The sequence below is a fragment of the Rhineura floridana genome, chromosome 12 (genome assembly GCF_030035675.1).
Source record: "Rhineura floridana isolate rRhiFlo1 chromosome 12, rRhiFlo1.hap2, whole genome shotgun sequence".
NCBI classification, from domain to species: domain Eukaryota; kingdom Metazoa; phylum Chordata; class Lepidosauria; order Squamata; family Rhineuridae; genus Rhineura; species Rhineura floridana.
In genome coordinates this window covers 5,263,240-5,285,361 of record NC_084491.1, presented here as the reverse complement: position 1 = coordinate 5,285,361, position 22,122 = coordinate 5,263,240, and the positions used below count along the sequence as shown (strand labels likewise).

Genomic DNA, 22,122 nt, shown 5'->3' with positions numbered 1-22,122 from the left:
CACTTCAAGGCCTCTCCTGCCATCCCTATTTGTCTTGAAACCAGACTTGGGGCATGCAGCCCTTCAAATAGAGGACTGTCCTCTGTGAAGTAGGACATATGGCAACCCAAGACAAAAATGCAGTGAGCTATGTTGATTATATGAGTCTCTCTGCATGATTATAATTATGGCATGCCGACATGAACAGCAGAATATACCATAATCCTCAATTTATCAGGATCAGCCAACAGTCATGATGTTATTATTATTATTTATTACATTTGTATACTGCCCCATAGCCGAAGCTCTCTAGGCAGTTTACAACAATTAAAAACAAATATATAAATATACAAATTTAAAAACACATTTTTAAAAAAACAATTTAAAAACACATGCTACAATGCCTGGGAGAAGAGGGAAGTCTTGACCTGGTGCCGAAAAGATAACAGTGCTGAACTACAATTCCCATCATCCCCAGCAAGCATAGCCCATGGGCAAGGATGATGGGAGTTGTGGTTCAGAACATCTGGAGTACCAAAGGTTCACCACCTCTGAAATAGGGAGCTAACCTCATTTTCTGACTTCCTCTATGTTAATGTGTCGTGAACAACAGTAAGATGTGAAAGCCTCTCATCATTGCTTCATTCACTAGTCACAAGAGTCCATCAGTTGCCCTGGCTCTCCAGCTCATGATGTCATCACTTTGAAATAAGTCCTGGAGCTGCACATTCCCCCTCTGCTACGACACAAAACACATATTGTCAACTGGACCACCTCTATCTATATGCTTGTCGATGCTTTAAAACAACTCTAAAGAGTTAGTGGAGCAGGACATATCCTTGCAGAAGCCATGCTGGTTCAGCTTCAGCAAGACAGGTTCTTCTCTATCCTTGGTAGCTCCTTATTTATGTATAGATGCACGTTTGGAAGTAATTTACTATAATATGAATAAAAATAAAAATGGAGTACATGTCACCATGGAGGAGAAAATTGTGACCTGGTGACCTGTGTGCTTCCCCAGTCTGCTGTCTAGGTGCTGCTAGTTGTTGATGGGCCACCTCAAGGAACTGAGGCTGCTTCCTGATGCTGAGTCAAACCCTCAGTCCATCTGGCAGAGTATTGTCAACACTGACAGCAGCTCTCAAGGGTGTCAGACAGACAGGGGGATCTCTGTTACCTACCTGGAGGACTGAACCTGGGACCTTCTGCATGCAAGCCATGTGCTCTACCGGTGAGCTACGGCCCTTTGCCCCAGCATTCTTAGGGGTTTTTCTCTTTAAACTGGACAGACTGGACAGCCCTTCAAATAGGGGACTGTCCTCTGTAAAATGGGGCACATGGCCACTCCACGCCTAATTCTGAAATGCTAAAGACGCAGGCAGAATCTCTCTGGGCAGGCAAAGTACACAATGAATTTGTAAAATTTGTAAATTTCAACAAGCCTTTTAAGTTGAGACCTATCCCAGTCTGCATCTGTGTCAGAATTGTTTAATATGTTTTTAAATAATGTTTTAACCCTTTTTAAAGTTGTTTTTAAAATGTGTTTAATGCTGTTTTGTTTTAATGTATTTTAAGATCTGTTTTTATGATCTTTTAAAGTGTTTTAGTGCTTTGTTTGCTGCCCTGGACTCCTGCTGGGAGGAAGGGCGGGATACAAATTAAATAAATAATAATAATTAATAACAATAATAAAAGGTACAACACCTGGGGTGGCTTGCTTGCTTGCTCGACTGGAGCCTCCCTCCCCGTCCTCACCATCTCCTGCCTCTTAGGAACATAAAAGTGTATCCTAATCCTCTTTGGCAGAAGGCCAACACTCACAGAAACCAGGGAGTGACTTAACTAAGGTGCCAGGCTAATTTGCCAAGGAAGATGAATGGGGTGAACTTTGGCGGGGATCCCTAGCAATAAGGAACCAAAGGCAAAATAAGCTGCCTTACTTGTTTCCGTTTGTATTCCCTGCTCCAAAAGCCTCCAGAGTAGGAGAGACGTTATAATTTTGGCATCCGTCAAAAGTGTAATATATTGTATTGTTAGTTGTAAAGTAACTGCAGTTGCAGTTAATGTCACTAGTTGGCACTAGTGACACTAAAGCTATATAACGTGAACCGAGCCAAATAAAATGTCCTCCGTTACTCAGCAAGCTCAGGGTAGAGGTGCACTCCCTGTTCTGCTAGTTCTGTTGCATCCCTCCCCTCTCTTTCTGAAAATGGGGTGCCCGACACTAGTCAACCCCCACCCATTTTTACTGGTGGGAGCAGCCTGAGCGTGTTTTTTTTTTAAATTCAGCTGCAAACAGATTTTGCAGCTGATCAGCAGATCAACCCATTCCAACGGAAATGCTTTGCTCTAGGCGACTAGTGTGTTTTACAATAAAAAAGGGGCGAGGTTTGGCTAGTATCGTGTGCCCTGTTTTCAGAGAAGAGAGGTGGCGATGTGCTGGAACTGGCAGAACAGGGAGTGCGTCTCTACCCCTAGACTGTGCGTCTACTCCTTATCATGCAGCACTCACCCCAGACATTACACAGTGTCAGAATAAGGAACAGGACTCAGCAGAAACAAGAGAAATAATGGTCTCAAGCACAAGACAAATACAGCCCTTGGATTTTGACTGTGGGAATGTGGCAGAAAATTGGCCACGATGGAGAGAAATGATGGAACTGATGTTCACAGGCCCAGAGGCAGACAAGTGGTCTGAGGAGGAAAGAACTTCACAGTTCCTACTATCTATAGGCCGGAAACACAGGGAAATTTGCAGATCATGGGCTGCAAGTGGCCAGCTATCTCCTGAGGATATATAGAAACCTGAAGTATTGTTTGCAAAGTTTGAAGCATATTGCACCCACATAAAAATGTCTCTGTGCAAACAGAACTTTTTTTATGAAAGGCCACAAGGGCAGGCAGCATCCATAGATGAATGGGTAACACATCTAATAGCAAAAGACTCTGCATTTTATGATGCAGATGATATGATAAAAGGATCTTGATGGGGTCAAACTCCAAAGATATACAGGAGAAATTATTGCAAGACAATCTAACTTTAGAACTTGCATTGAAGATTGCACGATCATTTGAAAGCACCAGAACACACGTGCTGATCTGGCAAACCAGACCTGGGGAAGTGCATGCAGTCTGCAAAAAGAATGCATGTAGCAAACAAAAAAACCCTGCAAACTGCAAAAACCCAAGACAAATACAATGCACAGAGAAGCAAAATAGGACAATGTGGGAACAGCCGGCACAGAGCAAAAGAGTGTCTTGTGTGGGGCAAAATTCGGGATTCTTGCAAGAAGAAAAACCATTTGGCCAAAATGTAAAAGATACTAAGCAGAAGAGAGTAAACTTGATACAGGAGAGTGAGGATAATGCAAAAACACAAAATGACTTTGCGCAACTCTTCTTCGCAACAGTTGCATTCAGTGGGAGACAAAGAACCAGATGAAGTGTATGCAACTATGCTGATGGACAACCTGAGAAGGGATTTGCAGTATAAGATAAGACACAGGTGCACAAGTAAATTGTATACCTGTACAAATATTCTGGGATATATATGCAAAAGATACCGAGCTGGAAACCAAAGGACTCACAGCACTAACTGGATATGGAAGTAGTTGGGAGAGGTACACTAGAATGTGAACACTACAGCAATATGCATGCATATGTTGGATTTTTTTCTGTGGTAGATACTCCAGCAAACCAATACTACGATTTGCAGCATGCCAGAAATTAAAAATAATCGAGATTATAAAACTGATAGCATCAGAACCTGAATACTTAAAGAAAAAGTAGCATAATTTTCCACATGTTTTTGTGGGCCTATGATGTCTATCAGCCTTATGCCAGATTACATTACAGCTAGGTGCCATACCAGTCATACACACATCTTGAAAAGTGCCAAGCACTCAAGAGCAGGATAAAAGCAGAGTTCAAGCACATGGAACAGACTGGAGTTATTGAGAAAGTGGAAGAGCCACACCATGGATAAGCTCTATGGTAGAAACTGAAAAATAAAATACAGGGCAGTTTAGAATTTGCTTGGATCGCAGAGACCTCAGTCAAGACATCATGAGGGAACATTATCAACTTCCCACGTAGGAGGACATCATAAACAAGCTCTCCAAGGCGAAATACTTCAGTGTGCTCGCACCATCAGGCTATTGGCAGCTATAACTTTATGAGGAAAACAGTCTTCTAACCACATTCAACTCGCTTTTTGGAAGACAAAGTTTCACTAGGGTGCCGTTTTTGAATTTAATTTTGTCTGCCCAGGGGATCTTCCAGAAGCATGCACATGAAGTTATTGAGGGACTGCCAGGGGGAGAAAACATCATAGATGGCATGCTAATATATGGGGCTATATGCAAAAAGCATGATGGCAACATTACAGCATTAGCAGAAAGATGTAAAGAGAGAAACCTAAAGTGCAACCAAAACAAGATGCAAATAGGAGTGGACAGAATATCGTATTTTAGACACCTACGAACTAAAGATAGCTTAAAACCAGACCTGGAAAAGATTGCAGCAGTGCAGCAAATGGAAAGTCCTTGCAATAAGGTGGAGTTAGAAACAGTGATGGTCACGTTTAATTATGTGGCAAAGTTCTTACCTGGACTAGCACAAACATCAGTGCCACTGAGAGAGCTGCTGAAAAGGAATGCCACAGGAAGATGGGGTGACAGCTATGAGACTGAACACCAGGTGAAGAAACTCATCACAAATGCATCAATACTACAGTACTTCGGCACAAGCAAAGAGGTCACAAGTGGATGCATCTCAGCATGGAGTGGGAGCAGCTTACTACAGGACGGAAAGCCGGTGGCATATGCGTCACACTCAGTGACAGCCACACAGAAGAACTATGCACAAATAGAGAAAGACCTATTTGCCATAGTTGTAGGATGCTTAAAGTTCCACCGATACATTTGTGGCAGACCTGTAAGCATAGAAAGTGATCGTAAACCACTAGAGCAGCCTTTCCCAACTAGTGGGCCACCAGGTGTCGTTGGACCACAACTCCCATCAGTCTCAGCCAGCATTGCCAATGGTCAGGAAAGATGGGAGTTGTGGTCCAACAACATCTGGTGGCCCACTAGTTGGGAAAGGCTGCACTAGAGAGTATAATGAGAAAACCATTAGCACAAGCTCCAGCCAGGCTACAAAAAATGATCTTGTGGTTACAAAAGTATGATCTGAAGAACAAGTACAGACCAGGCAAGGAACTACAGCATCTGTCACGTCATCTAGGATTAGCACTCAGCTCCAATGAAAAGGAGGAAACAGATCTTGAAGAAAAAGTGCATATGGTGATAAAGAATCTTCCAGCTATAGATAACATATTAGATGAAATTAGAGAGGAAATAAAAAGGGATGAAAACATGCAGAAACTCATAAACATCATAAAAGGAGGATGCCAAGAGAAGAAAATAAAGGTCCCTAAGGAAATAACTGAATACTGGGCCTTTAAGAAAGACCTAACTACTGAAAATGGGCTGATATTCAAAGGAGAAAGACTAGAAATGCACACAAATTGAGGCAGACCATATCGAAAAAAGTACGCATGGGACATTTTGGAACTGTGTTGTGCAAAAAGAGAGACAGAGATGGACTGTATTGGCCACACATGAGTCTGGACAATAAATAGAGGACATGGTTGCAAAATGCTCCACATGTTTGGAATACCAGAAATCAAATCCTGGGGAGCCAATGATACTAAGTGAGCATCCAGAGAGACCGTGGCAGAAGTTGGGAACACTTTGAGACAAGAAAACTATCTGCTCATAGCAGCGTGCTATAGCAGATATCCAGAACTATTGCAGTTAAAAGACACTAAGGCAAATACCATCATAAATCACTTGAAATCTGTACCAGCACGACATGGCATATGTGAGGAGCTTGTCTCAGACAATGGGCCTCAGTACAGCTCAGCAGAATTCACAGTTTTTGCTAAAGAGTGGGAATTCAAACACACAGGTACCAGTCCAAACAAGCAAATGGACTAGCTGAAAAATACATGCAAATCATGGACAATATTCTTAGAAAAGCACAGCAGAGTCATCAAGATGTGTATCTGAGCTTATTAAATTACAGAAAGATACGTACAGTAGGGGAAGCTACTCAGAACAGAAGGCTCAGATCTCAGCAACCAACAACACACAAGCAGCTAATAGCAGAAAAACAAGAAGCTACAGAGATTAGAAACATATGTTTCTCCTGTTGGGAGGAAGGGCAGGATATAAATCAAATAATAAATAAAATATTTTTTAAAAAGATACATTATGACTTTGGGGGGAAGAAACACCTATAATCATTACATACAGGACAGTCAGTAATGTTACAACAAAAAGAAGGACACTGGCACCAGCAGTGGTGAAAGAAACACCCAGATTATACATTGTACACTCAGAAGATGGGAAAGAGTACAGAAGGAGCAGAAAATATTTACCGAGGCTAAGACAGGAAGAACATGCAATGCAACAAACCACCCAAGAAAATCTGGAAAACCCACTAGAGCTACAAACAGAACACAAGGAAGGTTCACAAGGAAAAGAAAAGGCGGAAAAGCAGGACCCAGCAACCACCAGCAACAGTAAGGAGGGTAACAAGACAACTGACGCAGAACAGCAAGAAAGATACTCTAGATATGGGAGGAAGCTAAAGCCAAAGGTTTGGAATGATTATGTAACAGGTTAAACAGTGTTAAAACATAAGAGGTTTTCAGCTTAAAGAAAACAAACGGGATGTATTATATTGCATTTGTTAAGTTGTAAAGTAAGTGCAGTTATAGTTAATGTCACTAGTTGGCGCCAGTGATACTAGAGCTATAGAACATGAACGAAGCCAAGTAAAGTGTTCCTTGTTACCTAGGGCTCACCTACACAGTGGTTTACTGTGTGTTTGGTGCTACTCCCCTTTTAGTTCACATGGTTCACATGATGTTACTGGCAAACAGAAGCTATCATGCAGTTTCCCCCCTGTAAATCTGTACTAACCCAATCCTCTGATAATATGAAAAGGGAAGGGGAAAAAGTCTCCACTCCGTATCTCTAGTGCTTGCAAACGCTTTGCTTCTATGCTTTTAGGTGGGTGTGTTAATCGTTCCCCTCTTCATGCCCACTCCCTCCTCCTCCCTTCGTTCATTTCATTTCCTGTGGGCTGAAGAGAAACTTCCACTGCTCTGTGCCATTCTGCTGGCCTTTTTTATGTTGCTGCAAACGGTGCCTTATTTTTCTTTTCCCCCTAACTAGTGCGTAAAGGCATAACACTACTCAGACAAACATTTGTATTCCAGCTGTATCCTATGAAGGAAAACACAGATATTTGCACTTCCGGGTTGTTTAAACAAAAGAAAGAAAGAACTAACTAGTAGAACAAACTGAGTATGCTCAGTTGCCAAGTAACCAGAGGAAGTGGAAATGTTAAATTAAAGGGCGTGGTCATTAGGAAACTGTGTGATTGAGCCTTCCCCTCAGTGTGAATAGAAAACACCATGTTTGCAGCTGGCATTGTGCCCTTACTGTGGACAGTGCAAATAGAAAATTTAGGTAAAACCAGCGTCTTTAGTATGAAGTAATGCTCCCATGTGGATAAGCCCTCAGTAGACTTAGAGTGTGGGTAGAGATACACTTAATGTTCTGCTGGTTCCAGTACATCTCCACCTCTCTTTTCTGAAAATGGGGACATTCAACACTAGTCAAACCTCACCCCTTTTTACTGTAAAACCTGGAGGGAGCAGCTCGAGTGCGTTTTCTTTTAAATCAGTTTCAAAAAGATTTTGCAATCTGTTGCCCTTCCAGGTGTGACCAGTGGAAACATTTTACTGTAGGCGGCTAGTATGCTCACAGCCTGGGTGTCTACTCCTTATCATATTGCACTCACCCCAGACATTACTCCAAGCAAACAGCTAAGAAGTATGACCAGGGCTCAGTTCTGTCCTGTCCTGTCTCCTCCTTCTTGGATGCACCATCAGATATTTTTCTTTGATTCCAGCTGGTGAAATGAAAAGAATTATGTGGATATTACTCATAGCATTTATATTTGCTTGGTGCTTTTTTGAGGGCTCAGTAATATTGGCAATGTGCCTGTCCGGCAGGCCAGTTCACAGTGCAGATGCTTGGCTAGTAAGATCATGGCCAAGACGGGACTTGAACCAAGGCCTTCCCCGGGAAGAGCTGCTGTGTAACCCAGTGGTTGTAGAGCACATGATCTGAAAGCAGACAATCCCAGCTTCAATTCCTGGCATCTCCAAGTAGGGCTAGGAAAGACCCATATCTGGAAGCCTGGAGAGCCACTGCCTGTCAGCGTAGAAGGTGCCAAGCTAGATGGACCAAGGCTCTGACTCAAGAGAAGGCAGCAGGATCATCTCATGTTCCCAGCTGCTGTGCTTCACCATTCCTGGAGAAGCCTCCTAGAGGTTACATTTGGGACTGGCTGTGTGCAAAGGTGGAGCCCTCTCTATCAGCTACTCTGGCTCCCACATAAAACACCCTTAGGCGGGGGTGATAGTCCTCTGCCTGGGGCTTTATCTAGCCCTCAAGCAAATATTTCTGCCCCCTCCAAGACCCCAGTGATTTTGGTGACATCAGCAAAAGAGAAAATATTAAAGTAGATACAGTGCTGGGGTAAGAAGACAGGTGTAAGCCTCTCTATCCAGACTAGCATCAGGACAGGGATGCAGCTTCACCCTCTCCCTCATCATCAGATTGATAGTTGATGCAGGTGTGACTAACCTTTGGCCCTCCAGATGTTGCTGAACTACAATTCCCATCAGCCCCAGCCAATAGCCAGGGATGATGGTAGGTGGAGTTCAGCAACATCTGGAGCAGCCTTTCCCAACCTGTGTGCCTCCAGATGTTGTTGGACCACAACTCCCATGAGCCTCAGCCATTGGCAATGCTGGCTGAGGCTGATGGGAGTTGTGGTCCAACAACATCTGGAGGCACACTGGTTGGGAAAGGCTGAACTGGAGGGCCACAGGTTCCCCACACCTGATTTGAACATAAGAAGAGCCTGCTGGATCAGGCCAGTGGCCCATCTAGTCCAGCATCCTGTTCTCACAGTGGCCAACCAGGTGCCTGGGGGAAGCCCGCAAGCAGGACCCGAGTGCAAGAACACTCTCCCCTCCTGAGGCTTCCGGCAACTGGTTTTCAGAAGCATGCTGCCTCTGACTAGGGTGGCAGAGCACAGCCATCATGGCTAGTAGCCATTGATAGCCCTGTCCTCCATGAATTTGTCTAATCTTCTTTTAAAGCCATCCAAGCTGGTGGCCATTACTGCATCTTGTGGGAGCAAATTCCATAGTTTAACTATGCGCTGAGTAAAGAAGTACTTCCTTTTGTCTGTCCTGAATCTTCCAACATTCAGCTTCTTTGAATGTCCACGAGTTCTAGTATTATGAGAGAGGGAGAAGAACTTTTCTCTATCCACTTTCTCAATGCCATGCATAATTTTATACACTTCTATCATGTCTCCTCTGACCCGCCTTTTCTCTAAACTAAAAAGCCCCAAATGCTGCAACCTTTCCTCGTAAGGGAGTCGCTCCATCCCCTTGATCATTCTGGTTGTCTTCTTCTGAACCTTTTCCAACTCTATAATATCCTTTTTGAGATGAGGCGACCAGAACTGTACACAGTATTCCAAATGCGGCCGCACCATAGATTTATACAATGGCATTATGATATCGGCTGTTTTATTTTCAATACCTTTCCTAATTATCGCTAGCATGGAATTTGCCTTTTTCACAGCTGATAAGTGCGCAGGGAGTGACAACTCCCCCGCTTCAGATGATCTGCATGGCCATGTGTGTGAGAAAGTATAGGGTGGCTGCACCCACTTTTGGTCATGCTGGTAGCTGGCATGTGGCCTCTGAAGGGCTGGGCAAGAGTGGAAAAAAATAGCCATCCCTATTGTGCTGCTGGTTTTCTACTGAAAGTTGAATGTTTTAGATTTTGTATAATGTTACATTTTTTAATAGAAATTCAGGAATAAATAAAATGTGACTATCATGGATGCAAAAATCCAGGTGCCCAGAAGCCTTTGGCATGTTTAAAATCTGGACCAAACAACTGGCCTCTGAGCAAAGGCTAAGAAACCGGTTTCTCCTCTTATGTGACTGCTAGGAAATCTTGCTGGGTCCTGTTTTGCAAAGATGTTTGCACCCCTAATTAATGTTATGATGTCCTAACAGGATGGTGTGCATAGGGTTTATCTCATTTTTCTTCACAAAAACCCTGTGAGGTATGTTAGGCTGAGAGATTGTTGTTGGCTCAAGGTCACTCTGTGAGCTTCAGGGTTCAATGGAGATGTGAATTCAGATCTTACCATTCCATGTACACTGTTGTGCACTGCCTGTCTTTGTGACAGTTCTGCTGTGTTCTTCCTGGAGCAAAAAGTTGCCCAATGGGTATGGGTGGAGAGGCTGTCCCTGAAGCCAGAGAGAGCTCGAAAAAGACTTGAGGGGGGCGGGGTTGGAAAGGAGTTACTCTGAAGGCAAGGCCTGTGACACCAATTTCAGGAACAGGTTCAGTGTGTTGTCATCCCCAAGTGAAAAACAAAGATTCTGTGGTTCTTAAACTAGACCACTGCCTTCTCTGAGGAAGAATAATCTGCCTGGCTGAGCTTTCATGTAGACCACAAAGCTACATTTAAATAACCACCACCATAATTTCTGAATTCAATAAGCATGCAAATGATCAATCCATTCTTAGGAAACTTGCACAGGATCCCATTTCTTACCTCCCAGATTAAAAAGCAGAGAAATTCACTAATAGGCAAAAAAAACCTTGCAGTTTAGGGATGTACACATAGCCCACAGATATTTCTATCAAACTTTAAAAAGCAGGGAAATTATGCAGCTATAGTGAATGCACCAGGGGAGCAGGAGACCTGACCTCCTCTCTGAGATATTGGACTGCCCGACAAATTTGTCAAAATGCAAACACAATTTGGGTTGGGCTTTCACAGTCCTATCCACTTGCTGTGTAGCTTGGAGGAATTTGGTAACATGTGCCTCTGAGCATATGGGGAGTGGTGGCAACACCTGCCACGTTCTTAAACTGCAAGTTTTTTTTGCCTGTTAGTGAATATATACAACCTGAGCATAAGATGGAGAGGCTAACAGTCCAACAGATGTTGCTTCCCAGTTAGGTCTCTAGGGGTCTCCCTCAAAGCCATCACTTCGGGTTCAGCACAGAGAGCAAGTCTCTCTGTCTTTTCCCAACTTCTAGCTTCACCTCAAAAAATGTAAATGTACTGCCTTCAAGTCGATTCCGACTTATGGCGACCCTATGAATAGGGTTTTCATGAGGCTGAGAGGCAGTGACTGGCCCAAGGTCACCCAGTGAGCTTCATGGCTGTGTGGGGATTTGAACCTTGGTCTCCCAGGTCATAGTCCAACACCTTAACCACTATACCACACTGGCTCTTAGCTTTACCTCAGACGAACTCAAAATCTATCTGATGCTGTCACAGATTGCAGAGTGGAAGCTCCACCCTCCCAGGAAATGCCTGTAGTGCTATAAATCCCAGAAGCCCGCTGTACTTCAAGGAGGTTTAGGTTGGTGCACAATATTTGTTCCTTTCATGTCTAGGGATCCTTTTGAGCTAGAATGCATATAATTGGTTAATGCCTGCTTATAATTCCTATTGTTTTGAAATGTTCTCTGACAGGTTATATTGCCATATAAGTGATGTATGCGGTGTTCCCTACAGCATGCCTAGTTTATAGTGTATTCAGGGGTTTGAACCCATGCTTATTAGAAGCCGTTATAGGAGGCTTATAGCAGTAACCAAAGCCAGCAAGTAGAGTACCATCCTTCAGAAGCTAAATTAGCTTGCTTGCAGCTTTCTCACGGTGCTAGGCCATGAACTGCAAGATCAGCACTCAGCATGAGAGACTGTTCTGGGGTGCAGGTGCCTTGTCGGTACAGCAGTATGAGAACTATGCTGAACAGTAAGAACAACCAGGGCATATCTCCTTCTGATGTAGACCATTCAGTCTTATCACATGGGATGAGATCATCATCTTATGCCCTACACCTGTTGTTTAGAATGAGGGAAACTCACTAGTCAGCTACAGATCTCAGCTATTTCTTACAAGTTCTGTCTATTAAGTGCTGTCTCAGCCTTGTAGAGAACATAAACATTCTCACAATAACTCACAAACAGCAGGTGTGGGTTATTAGCATCCAAGAGTATAAAAAGCCCTGCAAAACGGCCCTATGATGGAGCTCACCGTATACTCAAGCTCCTAGGATAGTGTGCTGCATACCAAAGCTGTGACAGGGGTCTGTTCTTTATCATTCTGAAGGGTTCCCCGACAACAGAAGGAATGTAAGATTAACTGCTTTGCTTTCTGTATCTGTGTACTTTGTGTAGTAGTTAACAAACCTTTGATTTTCCAACCCATCTGTGCTGTTACTGTATCCAAATGTAGAAACACCCTTAGCCTTTGACACTCTAAAATGTCTCTGGCAAAACAACAAACACACAAACCGATCTTTGGGGATGGCAGGTGTGCACATACTGGCAGTCAGCTCCCTCCATCTTCATCTCAGGGCTGCCCTTGTACAACTCAGCAAACCAACTCAGTTGGCAAACAAAGCCAGAATGTATTTATTTATTTATTTGTTTATTTATTTATTGTACTTATATACCGCCCCATAGCCGAAGCTCTCTGGGCTGGTTACAGTAACTAAAAGCATTAAAACAAATAGGGTGTTTTAAAATTTAAAAACACATCTTTTAAAAACAACTTAAAACACAATTTAAAACATGCTAAAATGCCTGGGAGAAGAGGAAAGTCTTGACCTGGTGCCGAAAAGATAACAGTGTTGGCGCCAGGTGCACCTCGTCAGTGTTAGCTTGGCTGTGCCTACCATTGCCTCTGGCTCCACCAGTGGTGGTTGTTGGCTGTTGGGATTGGTGGGCGGAAGGCAGGGAGCCCAACAGTAGGTGGCGCCAGGGCCAATGCCAGGTGGAGTCAACTAATTTCTAGCTTTCTCCCGGTCATCCTCCCTGCCGAGTTCTATAAGGGGCGACACTGAGGCTGAGAAGGTGGGAAATGCCAGGCAGGGTCACCGCCCTGGCCTGGCTGTAAGTAAGAAGGCAAGCAGATGGGGGGTGGCTGGGGGCAGACTGAGGTTGGTGGGGCAGCACCCTGTGTGCCCTAATGGACAAGCTTCCACTGGGTTCCACCCATTGTAGGGCCTCTCCGCCTTCCGCCCTACCAGTCCCAATGCACACCAGCCTCCATTGCTATAATGGAAAGAAAAGAGGGGGAAAGAGGCCCCTAATTTTACATTCCCCTTGACTAAGAGTGCAATCTAAACACTTCTTGCGCCAGGCTGTGGGGAGTCTGGGCTGGGCAGAGGCAGGGGTGGCCCTAGACAAGCCACCAGCAACTGGCGCCCTAGGCGAACCACGTGATCGGCACCCCAAACCTCAGGGGCAGATCTAGGCTGAGGTTTTTGGTAAATTGAGAATCGTTTTACCCCAATATTCCATTCAATGTTTTTAAAGTGTATTTATTTAAACAGAGGCATAATTCCTTGATTTGTCCATCCTTCTGCCCAACCAATGCTTCTGAGATCAGATAAAATAGAGACACAACATTTTCAGAACAGATTTGAACCCAAGAGCTAGAATGTAGAATGGGACCTGTGGTGACCCCATCCCTCATCAATTCACTATAGTTGTTAGTGGCGGGGGGGGGCACGGTTTTACTGTTACAGTTTTACTTCCACACCACCCAGTACAGCAATGCTGTTAGGGATTCCTCTCTGTATTCCCTTAGCTCTATTGCTATAATGGCTCAGGACAATAAGCAGGACTCAACTCCCTTGGGATAGTTTTCTTTTTAAAGCTCACAACTATGAGTTGAGCTCCTTAACCTGTTGCTATAACCCCCCTTCAGGTATATGTTGCTACCACAGATATCACGAATCTGAATCAACCTTTAGTGTAGACAGATGAGGCCCGTGTGTGAATTAAAACAATATTAATTTAAGAACAGATTTTTTAAAAATGAGCAATATTACTTTGTGTTCATGAGCATATGGTTTCAAAACAGGTATTTTATTGCTTCACTTAAGTTACTGTGTTTTTTTTAACTTGTTAAGATCCTGCCTGACCTATATAGAATTGAAATAATGCCATCTTCATTTTGCTTTTTTAATCTGTATTTTTTCTTCGAATTTGGCACACACCCCCTTTATTAGGCACCCTAAGCGACTGTCTAGTTTGCCTATACGGCGGGGCAGAGGCATCCCTGTACTTGGCTCTCCTGCCAGTTGCCAAATGTATGGGCCTGCTGGAGGTATCCCCACTGGTGCAGCCTCAAAATGAAGGGGGTGGGCATGAGCCAACCCAGGATCTCCTGGCTCCAAAATCAGCCTCACAGCTATTGCCAGCTAACATCAGGCCCAACATGGGCATGGAACTAGCATAGGGATCAGATCCAATCATCTTGCCTGCCCACCCCACCTGGTGTTGCTGCTGCTGTGGGCAACCAGGCCATGGATGCAGTGGTGGCTCTGCCATTCTGAATAGCCCGATAGCATGGGGGTGGGTGGGGGAGTTTCAATGGCACTCTGTAATCCCTGGATCTCCCTCCCTCCCTCTCTTCTTTCTCTTCTCTTCTCTTCTGTTGTTAATGTATTTACAGTTTTAAAAGGCTGTTATCCCGAATCCACTTACCTGGAAGTAAGCTCTATTGCATTAAATAGGGCTTACTTCTGAGTAGACATGGTTAGTATTGCAGTGATGATAAAGGTTCCTTCATCACTAGTGTGCCCCTCCTGCCCCCAGTCGCACTGACCAGGGAAGCAAGAAAATGGGTTGAAGCTGCAAACAGGAAGCTTTCAACTAGCATTGGAAAGGACCCTTACTGAATGACCATGGCTTGTGAGTAGACATTACAGAAGTATCTTGGTCCAATAGAAGGGCACAAACTAAAGGCTCATCTGGTCCAGCATCCTGTTCTCACAGTGGCCAGCCAGATGCCCCTTATTTATTTATTTATATCCCGCTCTTCCTCCCAGCAGGAGCCCAAGGCAGCAAACAAAACCACTGAAAACACTTTAAAACATCATAAAAACAGACTTTAAAATACATTAAAACAAAACATCTTTAAAAACATTTTTAAAAGCTTTCAAGACATTAAAAAAAAGGTTAACAACATTGTTTAAAAACATATTAAAACACAATTCCAACACAGACGCAGACTAGGATAAAGTCTCAAAAGGTTTGTTGAAAGAGGAAGGTCTTCAGTAGGCGCTGAAAAGATAGCAGAGATGGCGCCTGCCTAATATTCAAAGGGAGGGAATTCCACAGGGTAGGTGCTGCCACACTAAAGGTCCGTTTCCTATGTTGTGCAGAACGGACCTCCTGATAAGATGGCATCTGCAGGAGGCCCTCACCTGCAGAGCACAGTGATCGACTGGGCATATAAGGGGAAAGACGGTCTTTCAGGTATCCTGGTCTCGAGCTGTATAGGGCTTTGTATGCCAAAACTAGAACCTTGAACTTGGTCCAGTAGCAATTGGGAAGCCTTATGGTAAACCTACAAGCAGGACATGAGTGCAGGAGCCTCACTCTCCTTGCTTGTGCTCCCCAGCAACAGGGATTCAGAGGCATGTTGGCTCCTCCAATACTGCAGGGACTACACATCATCCTCGGCTGATGTTCTTGGGCACGTTACAGAGAGCCAGTGACTGGGATCTTCCATCAGTTTATTTCAGCAATGCTTGCCAGGAGAACTTTCTGGTCAGGTTTCCCTCTCTCTCTCTCTCTTTTCTTTTGTGACAAAAAAGGTGCTGCCTTATGGATTCACCCTTTGGGGCTGCGTCGAATTTATTGTCTTGCACTGTTGCGATATCACTGGCAGTAAGAGAATGTTAGGCAACTGGTATAGCACAGCAGGGAGGAGAGCCTGGCTGGAAGTCCAGAGTCTGTGAGTTCAAATCCCCGCTCGTGTCTCCTGGGTGTCAAGGGCCAGCTAAAGATCACCCCACAGGGAGTGCTCAGGGGTTACGTGCCCTGCCACCTGTGCAGCCGTGGGCAAGCTGCAGAGTCCCAAGGAGCCCAGTTGCCCCCCAGCTAGCAGTTGTGGACAAGGAAGGGGCTGGCTTGTGCAGCTGTGGCAAGCTGAGCAGGCCCTGGCCAGCTGGGGAGGACTAGCCTCAGAGGGAGGCAATGGTAAACCCCCTCTGAATACCGCTTACCATGAAATCCCTGTTCATAGGGTCGCCATAAGTCGGGATCGACTTGAAGGCAGTGCATTTCCATTTCCAGGAGCAGCATTGAGAAGACATGACCAGGGTGAGCTGCAGTAAGGAAAAACAGAGGCACGTGACACAGCATGAATGACTCTTTCAGCAGCTCTGGTGTCCCTGTCTCTGAGCCCCGTCAAATTGGCTTCTGCTACTCTGAGAAGTCGTGCGAGGCCTGCCTCTTATGGATTTGCCTCCTTTGGGCGATTGCCCTCAGGCTTCTGTCAGCAGCTGTGTTGAGGAGGCTGCTGTATAGATCGCCCCTCACCAACCTGGCAGCCCTCCAGCTGTCCTGGACTACAACTCCCCAGGCTGGCTAGACCTGACAGGAGCTGTAGTCCAAACCAGCAGGAGGGTGCCACGTTGGCAAAGGCTGGCATTGAGATACATAGCAAACGAGGGTTGTTGGCATCCTCAAGCATAGGATGCTGAAATGTGCACAACAGCTTCTGTGCTGATGACCCTCCTTGATCTGCGGTGGGAAGAACGACAGCAGAACGCCAGAACTACTTCAAGAGCAGAATAAAACATTTGGAATTCACCTAATTTTCCAGTTTCACCACACAAATTTTGGGCTGTGGGATTCAGAATTCAGATCAACATTTTGGATATGAACATTTGAAAGTACCCTAGATGGCTTAGCTGTGTTGGCATGGCTTGGTTGTTTTGGTAGGCATCAAATATGAAATCTCATAAGCTGTCAGCTCTCAGATCCCATTACATGCAATTGATCAAACGCTAATAGTACAATCCAGCCTTCCATGTACAAATTGTACCGCCAACTATCAAAAACAAATAAAACAGAAATCAAGTTACTTAGGGCACTGCATGTCAGTATAGGCTGACTGGCAAATCAAAATTTGTAGAAGAAAAATGTTGGGATCAACTGCATTTCCACTCTTATTTCCTTTCCCCCTCTGCCCTCCTGTTCCTCCTCCTCCAAGTGCCAACCAGCCCCACATGACAGCACACGTATTCATGAGGAACCTTGGCAAGAAGACAAAAATGCTTTTCCCATGGGAGATGGCTCGAGACCAGCTGGTAAGACTCAGCACTGCTGTGTTTTGTTCTGACTTGATTCCTTTTCTCACTTTGCCGGTGATGCATGCATGAGTGTCCCCTGGACAGGAAGAAATATAGACCGTGGATGCCTCTCCCAATAGTGCCGCTTACTCAGGGAAACTTACCAAGAAGGCATCCACTGACTTGCCTTGTCCAGAAACATTGTCACTGCTGGACAGGGCTGAAGCATGCCAGGGTGGGAGTGGAGAGGGGGTGCTGGGTCCCCGAGAACCTGGGTGGGGGTGGGGGCGCTTGGCCAGGTTGCAACCTCATTACCATGAGAGGGGAAATGAAGCTAAATTGGAGATCAAAGCAGCAATATAATTAGATTTACTTCCATTCAGTCCTAACATATGTGAATCTAGACCTGAGGAATTAGAAGAAGCTTTTACTTCACAAGTAATAATGGTTCCACCCACCCAGATATTTTCAGAAACATTTATTTGTGAAATAATGCATCTGGGGAAACCTCTGAAAGTCTACTTTTGCGAAAGAGTGTGCTCAGCCCCCAGTTATCTTATTGAATGAGGTTTACAAGAAATAGACAAAAACAAAACAAAAAAACCTGCTACTAATTTTCATTAAATTCTCAGTGATGTGTCCACAGTCCTGCCAGAGATTCTGGCAAAAGATGAAAGAACTTTCAGCCAACTAGTAGGCATCAAAGGCTGCATCCCTCCTACTGTAGGCCATAATGGTTCCAGCCACCCAGCTATTTTGTCTATCTTTTATGCAAGATAAATTGACTTTGGGGAAATAAGGCCGCAATCCAGTACACACTTACCTGGGAGTAAGTCCCATTGAACCCAATGGAACATACATCTGATCCAAGTAGACATGTATTGGATTGCACTGCCAATCATGATTTTGTAAAGAAAAAGGTCAGGAAAAAAATAAGTTTTAAAGTGTTTTGATTTAATTATAAAATGCTTGCAGCTGCATTATTTTTTATAATAAAAGTAAATAAAATGTCAACAGGAAATACTTGATTAGGAGAAAAAAGATACTAAACAGTCAGCAAGTTTTGTAGAACTTTTCTTCAGGTTGGATGTTAAGTTAAACCAAAATAACAAAATAAACATGGACAAACTGCCTGCAGATGCTCTGGGTCCAAAAGCATTGCAGAGCCTTTACACTGGAGCTCCTGCATGTTTTCCCTTCATTGGTTTTGGAGGGAAGATATAGGGGGGGGAAATAAATCCCTTACTGTGATCGCAAGTGTCTTGGTGACTCTGGAGAGGTTGAATCAGTGACCCATGTGCTTTTGCATTGTCTCTATAGACCTACACAAAAATTTTATTGAGCCCCTCATATTGAAGCTGCCAGGACGATCAGATGCATTTTATGTCTCCTTACTTCCATCCGGTCAAAATGCAGGTGCTTCTCTCAATGTAAAGCAGCTAAATTCTCAAAGCTAAATTCTGTGCTGCAGCAAGTCAAATCAGCCAAGAAGTCCTTTTAGTCACTCTGTAACTGTACTTTTTGGAGTTTGTGTTTTTAATTGAACTTCTGAAATATTTCTGTGCAAATATCTATAACTTGTTTTACCAATGAGCTTGTTTTATTCTATATTATTTAATCATTTTTATTCTATTTTATATTACGGATAAAGTGTTTATGCTGTTCTTTGACCACAATAAAGAATTATTTGATCAGGAGCCTGGAAACAAAGCCCTATGAGGAGAGACTGAAAGAACTGGGCATGTTTAGCCTGGAGAAGAGAAGACTGAGGGGAGATATGATAGCACTCTTCAAGTACATGAAAGGTTGTCACATAGAGGAGGGCCAGGATCTCTTCTTGATCATCCCAGAGTGCAGGACACGGATTAATGGGCTCAAGTTACAGGAAGCCAGATTTCAACTGAACATCAGGAAAAACTTCCTAACTATTACAGCAGTACGACAATGGAACCAACGACCTAGGGAGGTGGTGGGCTCTCCAACACAGGAGGCATTCAAGAGGCAGCTGGACAGCTGCCTGTCAGGTATGCTTTAATTTGGATTCCTGCATTGAGCAGGTGGTTGGACTTGGCGGCTCTATAGGCCCCTTCCAACTCTATGATTCTATGAAACGGGGGTGGGGTAGTTGGAGGTATGACAGAAAAGTATAATGTCAGAAATGTAGAACATGTAATTTTAGGATTAAACTTAAACTTTTTTTCATGACTTATGAGACTGTATGTGTGGGGTGGAATCATGGTGTGGGAGCGGGACCATGTTACAACTTAGTACTGGGATAAAAAAAGATGAGATTTGGATCTGCTGCTGGAACAGAGTCGGCAATCTTCAAACATCTCTCCCCCCCGCCCCCGCTTGCTTGCTTATTACCACTTTGATTCCTTTCCTCAACAGATGAAATGAAGTGGCTAGTCTCATTGAAACCACAGTGAAGTCACAACAAAACACTGCAAGGACAATGGAAATGTTAACTAGGTAACAAATAATGTAATTTTAAAATAAATAAACATTTATGTTAGGGGTTTGTGTTCCTTATCTTTCATTGTTAACGTTTCCAGGGTGGTTTACATAAGAAACAAAATAATAACCATTTAAAAACAGTGCAAACAATGCAAAACAATCTAACAATTAATCAAAACAGCAGAGAATAACAAAATTAACATTTCAGCAGATACTAAAAAACCAGAGCAGAATGGATTAAAAAGTTGATTACAAGCCTGGGTAAATAAAAATGTTTTCTCCTGGCACCCAAAAGATGTTGGTACCAGTCAAATTTCTCTGGATAGAGCATTTCACAAGAGGGTGGGCCACCCTAACTGAGGGCTCATCCAGACGACTGTATAATGTGCAATATGATTGCTTTGTGTATTCATTAATTTTCGGTGGTCCATATGATGTCATCTGTTTTTGCGCATTTTCAAGCGGTTAAATCCGCTTTTGCAGTACCATGAAAAATGCAATATGCTTTTTTAAATGGGGAATCATCCACTGTACCTTAAGGCCCTCGGATGCAATACTGAGGGCTTTAGAGCTGTGGGTGGTCCATGGGCATTTCCCCATACCCCTTCCCTCGTTCCCAGCCAATCATGTATTTCCACTTTTGCGCATGTGTGCAAATGTCTGGGGAAAGCCCGGGAAAACTGAACCAATCAGAGCAATGGTGTGGTGTTGGGTGGGGCTCTGCAACTTCTACTGCGCAGATGCAAAAATGTGGATTTGTGCAGAAGCCGCAACAGCTGTTTAATTTGTAGCCAGCCTGCAAACTGGGCGGCCCCTCCGGGTGAGATCTGCAATTGTGGTTGTTTGTAAAGCCCCCCTTTTCCTGGCTGGTCTCACTCAAGTGCGGCTGGTTTGTGCAGGGAGCTCGCTTTGCTCTTTCCTCCTCACTTGGAGACAGACAGACATGCACAGGCACACACAGCGGAGAAAAGAGAGAGCCTGGCGCTTTGCAAAGGGCCACGGGAAGGAAAGGGAGAAGGGGGGGGGTGAAGGCAACAGAGCATCAAGTTTTGCCTGAAGTGGTTGGGAAGCTGCTGGGAAGCCTCTCTCGGTGGCTCTTCCCTGATGCTGCCACCGCCGCCTATGCAGAGAGCGAGAGGCAGGCAGAGTGAGAGAGAGAATGGGGAGGAGCTGGGAGCCGCTGCTGAGTGCTGCACTCTAGAAAAGCTCAAAATTTACACCTCTTGGGGGGTGAAGAAGCCAGGAACGATTGTTGTTGTTGGTGCAGCTGGACCAGAAACAATTTTGGGACAGTTTTCCTCTCTTGCAGGGAGGGAGAAATGCTGGCTGTCCTATTCACAAACCACATGTTTTTTGCTACAGCGTCTTGGCCACCCACAATCATAAGAGACTGGTGGTCTACCTTCCTAGACATGACACGTCGTTACTTGCTTGCAGTTCCATGAGAAATAAGTGGAATTGCCAGGCGTGTTTACCCCCAGAAAATTTGATATGCAAAAAGGCAAAACCACATACATTCGGTTTAGCAATATATCGCAAATACAAGCAAACAACAATACTGTACTGGAAGTAATATCATATAAGTGGTTTGCTAGAGCGTCCCTGCCACCCACAACCATAGTGACTGGTGGTCTAGGTTCCTAGACATGACACCTCCTTACTTGCAGTTCTGGAGAAATAAGTGGAATTGCCAGCCGTGTGTGTCTCCAGAAAGTTTAATATGCAAAAAAGCAAAAATACATACATTTGATTTAGCGAAATATCGCAAATGCAAGCAAACAACCATACAGCAATTATTGTCAGATAAGTGGCTTGCAGTTCTCTCTTATCAGAGAGAACACTTCAAAACGGAGAAAGAGGAAAGGATGTTTAGCAGCTCTAACCTCATTCCCCCTGCATGCTTTCCTATTACAAATTGTTCCTGGAGAATATGTCCAGTGCGCGCGTGTGTGTGCAAAAGGGGAGGCCCTGGACTCAGCACCACCACCAGCAGCCCCCAAGAATCGAGGGATCCAGCAGGTGCGTGGGGTTCCTTAGCTAGGAAAGGCTGCTGAGGGCTGGGTGGGAGGGGGGAGATGGAGACCCCCCTCCCCCAAGCCCTGGCTTGTGAACAATGTTGCCAGAAGGGAGGAAAATGTAGCCGCCGCCACCTCCCGCCGCGCTGAGCTCGCTACATCGTGGCGCTTCCTATCCCGAAGCTTTGCTGGTGCAGCTGCTGTGAAGTAGCTTCCTCCACCACCACCCCTGCATGAGCCGAGGAAGCTCAGCATGGCTCCGGCGTTGCTGGGGCTCCTGCTATTCCTGGGCTCCGGGGTGGCACACAACCCTGTCCAGGCGCCCGTTGGGCTCTGGCTGCCCTCAACTGCACAAGGCAGAAATTTAATAGCTGTAAGTGGAG

General features: G+C 44.6%; 1 long non-coding RNA gene across 1 annotated transcript; it reads left to right on the top strand.

Moving 5' to 3' along the window:
- Positions 1-12,219: 12,219 nt before the first annotated feature.
- On the top strand, positions 12,220-19,740 carry LOC133368754 (uncharacterized). The gene is made up of 4 exons (XR_009758748.1): positions 12,220-12,306; positions 17,189-17,285; positions 18,919-19,291; positions 19,659-19,740. It is a non-coding gene; the product is annotated as an uncharacterized LOC133368754 (long non-coding RNA).
- Positions 19,741-22,122: the final 2,382 nt, after the last annotated feature.